Source organism: Hevea brasiliensis, chromosome 8 (assembly GCF_030052815.1).
Source record: "Hevea brasiliensis isolate MT/VB/25A 57/8 chromosome 8, ASM3005281v1, whole genome shotgun sequence".
In the NCBI taxonomy this organism is placed as follows: domain Eukaryota; kingdom Viridiplantae; phylum Streptophyta; class Magnoliopsida; order Malpighiales; family Euphorbiaceae; genus Hevea; species Hevea brasiliensis.
This window is the reverse complement of record NC_079500.1, coordinates 42970247-42976140: the sequence shown is the minus strand read 5'-3', so window position 1 is coordinate 42976140 and position 5894 is coordinate 42970247.

Sequence of the window (5894 nt, the reverse complement as noted above, 5' to 3'; positions counted from 1 at the left end):
AGTTGACTAACACTTAAAAGATTATATTTTAATCCTTGTACTAATGCAACATTCTCAATGCAAGGATTTTTACGAATAGTTCCACATCCAATAATTTTAGCTTTACTTTTATCACCAAATTTGACATAACATTCTTCTTTCAAGGTAAAAGAGGAAAACTTGCCTTTATTTCTTGTCATGTGCCTAGAGCAGCCACTATCTATGTACTAATGTTCTGTTTCCAACATACTCTTTAGGCAGACTTGAAATCAGTTAACTGTCCTTAGGTATCCAAGCAACTTTGGGTCCTTGAGTATTAGTAATATTAGGTAGGGTTCCTTTAGGCACCCATACTTTCTTTGCCTTAAAGATTTCTTTCCTAATAGGACAAGCATTAATCATATGACCTTTATGATTACAATAAAAGCATGTAATATTTGGTTGAGAAAAAGATGTAGCTTTAACAAAATAATGTTTGTATTTTCCAAATTTCATGAATCCATCATAACCAATTCCAAATTTTTCATTTGTGGATCTTTGATTCCCAAGAAGTATATCAAGTATTTCTTTTCCTTTTGTAAATTTAGTTAAATCTCTTGTCAAAGATTCAACTTTTGCTTCAAGAATTCTATTTTTCTCAAGAAGTTGTTCACACACTTCTTTTGATCTTTGAAGCTCATCATTAACTTCCTTAAATAATTTCATTTGAGATTTGTAAAATTCATTTTCCTTTGAAGCCATACTCAAGGAAATATTTTCTTATCTTAAAGCATAATTTTCATGAACCAAAATTTTGCATTTCTTTTTAAAAGTTCTATATTTATCATATGTCTTTATAAATGCAAGTTCTAATTCATCAACATTAGAAAGTTCAAGATTTACCTCATTTTCACTATCTTCAATATGCGAGCTTTCACCTTTTTCTTCAATTGCCATCATACAAGTGTTTGCAGCTTCTTTGTCACTTGTTTCATCATTTGATGAAGAGTCACTATCACTCCATGTTGCTGCCATTGCCTTTTTACTTTTATCCTTTCTAAACTTGTTTTTCTTCTTCAATGTAGGACACTTTGGCTTAATGTGGCCTGGTTTGTTACACTCGTAACAAACTATTTCACTTGAATGATTTGGAGTTTTTGGAGCATATTTCTTTGTGAACTTCTTGTATTTGCTTCTACCTTTTCTAAATGCTCCTTTGAATCTTTTAACTATCATAGCCATATCTTCATCATCATCACTTAAAGCACTTGAATCATCACTTGAACTAGCTTTAAAAGCAACACTTTTCTTTTTCTCATCTAACTTTTCGGATATGAAGACTATACCTTTCTTTTTCTTTTGATCACCTTCTTTCTCATCTTTCTTATAGATCATCTCATGTGTAATGAGAGAACCAATTAGCTCATCATAGGTGTATTTTTTGAAATCCCTAGTGTCTTGAATAACAGTAGTCTTTACTTCCCATGACTTTGGAAGAGACCTCAGAATTTTTTTTTACAAGTTCTTGTTCCTCAAATCTCTTTCCAAGAGCTTTAAGAAGATTGACAAGATCTATAAATCTGGTACTCATTTCAGCAATAGTTTCACCAGGTTTCATCTCAAATAACTCATAATCACGGATGAGGAGGTTTGCCTTTGACTCTTTCACAACATCAGTTCCTTCATATGTGACTTCTAGTTTGTCCCATATTTCTTTTGTAGTTTGACATCCTGAAATACGATTATACTCATTAATATCAAGGGCACAATGAAAAATGTTAATAGCTTTGGCATTGGTAGAAATTTTCTTCCAATCATTATCATCAAATTCAACTTCAGCTTTAGGAATTTGCACCGTTCCTTCACTGGTTTTATAAGGAATATAAGGACCATCTTTAACTATTCTCCAAGCATCAATGTCAACAGATGATATAAAATTTCTCATTCTAGTTTTCCATAAGGAGTAATTTGTGCCATTAAAAAGTGGTGGTCTAGTGATAGAATAACCTTCAGCTAAGGGGGTAGGTATACCAACTAAGTTTCTAGATGAACCAGCCATTTGAATGGATCACTCTAAGGGGTTTAATCCTCAAGCAAGAGAGACAAGCTCTAATTGATGTCCCAAAATATGTCCAAGAGAGGGGTGAATTGGACTCTAAAAACAATTTTTCGGTTCTTGTTCAAAACCTTTGAAAAATTGCAGCTAAGTTCAACTCAATTGACTAATGTGAAATATGAACAATACAGCTCTATTGATAAGTTGATTCAAAGTTAGGTCATATGCAATCAGTATACTGATCTAACAGATTGTATTAGCATTCTGTGACACCCCGTACCCGTGTACAGTATACCCGAGTAAGTAATGCCACACGGTGTACCGGCACACTCTAATATATCTTAATTAATTTTCATCATAACTTTGAATATAACTTGTAAAATATAACTCATTTAAGTCATTTATTGAAATCATAATTTATTTGAGGTTCCGTAAATTTTAAAGAAAATCTGGCAGAGTACCGGCTAAAAATGGAGAAAACAGTTCTTCGGAACTTGTGAAAAACACTTCCAATAAACAAATTCATTCATTCTCAACTCCAATATCATCACAAAACTCAATATCAAGATCTCAACATTTCAATTTCAATTCTCAATCATCCATCACATGTGATGATCACATATAAATCATAAATAACCATTTACTTTTCCATTCACAAATACAATTTTCATAATTTACATAAACCTCAATATACATTACACAAGTTTAATTACATATGAGAAAATCAAAATTAAGTTACAAAATGTCAAAATGACACCTAGTGTCCTACCAATGCACTGCAGAAGTTGAGGTGACACGGACACTGAGCAGAACTGCAGGATAGACTCACCCAGTCTGCGGTCTACTGGGCTCACGATCTGTATCTCCAGTACCTACGCGTGGCAAAAGCAACGCGCTAAGCAATAATGCTTAGTGGTGCAATAATAAAATAAAAGAAAATAGCAAGAAATTAAATGTGTAGTGAATGTATATGTTTTATTTGTTTGGTATTTGTATATCATTTACTTTGTCCACTTTTATTCATTTAGTTGCCCCAAGTAACCTACACTAGATGACTGGACTGGATAACGGGTAAACTGGCACTGGGTATCTAGTACCTCGGGCCGTCACACCATCGGTCACATATGCATCTCTCGGTGTGCAACAGAACAGCTACCAAGCTGTAAATATATTAGGCACAAGGCCAAAGCTCAATACAAGGTCAGAATGGCTAAAAGCCATGAAATCACGGAATGGCATATTGCCATGTGCAGTACTGCTAACTGAACCCTATTGGCATGCCAAACTATCCAAACCAATCTTGTTAGGTATACTAGGGCATTTGAAACTTTTAAATTCTTCAATTTGTGAATTTCAAGTTTTGGTGTCACTATTCACCTCATTGGTCAACAAAAATGTTGACTTTTGGATAGAAAATATGTACCTTGACTTTGGCACTCCCAACATACCACATTTTACATTTAAAACTTGTTAGAATTGGTCACCATTACCATTTCTAACTTAAAACCAAGAGGATAGAAAATTTCAGTTTTTGAAGCATATGTTTACTGTTCCATTAAGCACTGTTGCAGTGAGAATTTGAAGAAATGACAAACATGAAAGTTGTTTCTTATTTTGTCTAGTTGAATTTCCTTTTTTGAATCACTCCATTTGGAGTTTTTTAGCTCCAGATATGGCTCAAAAACGGCAGCTGGCCGGATTGCCAATCTGCAGAATTGACCATATCTACAGTAACATGAACAGTGATTATGATTGCATTTTTGAATTGGTTCTGGCCATAATTTGGGGTAGGTTTCTTCATGAAAGTTGTTTGTTTATGTCTTAAATTGTTGCTGTAAAAATTTCAGGTCAATTGACCAAATCTACAGTGAGTTATGGCCAAATGAACAGTTACTGTTCATTTGGTCATTCTGCAGAATCAGTTGCAGGGTATCCGGATTGGGGCCAAGTTTTGGTCCTCTTACTTTGGTATTTTGGGCATGGTTTCTTCAGAAAAAATGTGCCATTATAAGCCTAGTTTCATGTCCAATTGGCCAAACACCAATTGGACCAACACAGCCAAAGTTATGGCTGTGTAATTAGACTGAAATTTCAGTCCATTGCTGCTGTCCTAGGGCAGCTTACACCCTCACTTTGCCATACTATTTTTCAGTCCAAATTGTGGTCAACTTACCTAAAATGGTCACTAATTGACCATTAAAATGTTCTCTAACAATTTCATAAACCAAGTTTACATTTTGCTCACAAAACCCTAATTCAAATTCATGTTTTATACAACTTACCTTAGTTAGCTTTTAATTCATTATTCTTATGTTTATAAACTTCCAACATGATTCTAGTTCACTTCAAGCTCATCAAAAACACTCCCTTCTATTCCATAGCTAGGGCAGCCGAAATTCATGTTCACATACACATGTTTTTGTCCATTTAGATTACAATTTCTTAGTAAGTTCAAGTCCCAAATCATGAAATTAAAGAGTTTTGGAGATATAGATGCACTAACCTCTTTGCTCAACTTATTGAGCTTGTGAAAACTCTAGAATTCCTCCTCTTTGTGGCTGCCTAGAGCTTGCTTAGGGTGTGTAGATTAATTTTTGTGAAGATAACTTAGGGTTTTGGGGTGAGGCTTGAGAGGTTTGTAAGCTTGAAAATGAAGAAAATGGAGGTTTTAGGGCAAGGCTTGATTTCGGCTGCATGAGGAAGAGGGTGATGGCTGCTGTAATTTTTGGTTATTTGGTCTTCATTTAGTCTCTTTATTAGTTAGTCAAATAGTTACTTAATTGTGATTGGTTGGTAATTTTAAATGACATCACTATGATGTCACAAATTGCTTTATTTTGATTTTTCTTTTCTTTTCATCACTACTCAATTTCAATTAAATTTTTAGTAATGTTTCTTCATATTTTATGTCATATTAATTATTTACTTAGCTGGACAAGTCGGCCAAAAATCACCTCTGAAGGCGAAATGACCAAAATGCCCTCCGTTTGGCTCAACGGGCCAAAATTGTCTGTACCGATTGAAAATTTTTTCTAGGTATTTTCTTGGCATTCTAATGCCATAGAAACCTCAGTAATCCTTCTCTGGAGTCTCAAAAATTATTTTATAATTTTTCCCCCGGGTCTAGGGCTCCTCGTTGCGAGAACCGCAACTTCCCTCTGGTTACCCATCGCTTGGGCACCGGCTCGTTTAACTCGGTTGTATTTTATTTCTAAAATTTTTACCAAATTTTTCTTATTAATATTTGAGTTAATTATGGTTCCTGACTTTAGTTTAAATATTTTTCCGGACGTTCTAACTGTCCGGACAGACACCGGTCACCGGAACAGTAGAATGTACGGAGTTGCTATCGGGAGGGTGTTACACATTCAGTAGAAATTTCAGTAATTTGGATAAGTTTACAATATAGCATCCAGAGCAGAACACCAGATATATTAATTTACGGCAAGTCAAACAATAAGCAGATTATATCAGATGTCAGCAAATTCAGCAGTAAACTAATTTTCTTAGTTTGCAGCAAGGTTAACAATAAACAGTATCAACTTTCATATCAGCAAGAGTACATCAATCAGAAAGTTAAAATGCATAAATGTAAAGAGTAAGGGTTGAGAAAATTGAATACTGAAATTTTATAGTGGTTCGGCTCAACTAGCCTACATCCACTCTCTCAAAGATCCCACTTTGAGTCTTCACTTCACTATTCTTCTCTTTTAAAGGCAAGAGACAAAAAGCCTTTTACAAATGTTCTCACCAAAACTTTTACAAGTAGCTTCACACTTCTACCAAGTGTTATCCCAAGCACTTTATCACAATCAAGCTTCAATAGGTGCTTGAATGACCTCTCATAAATGATAATAAGGTGTTTAAAACTCACTCTCAC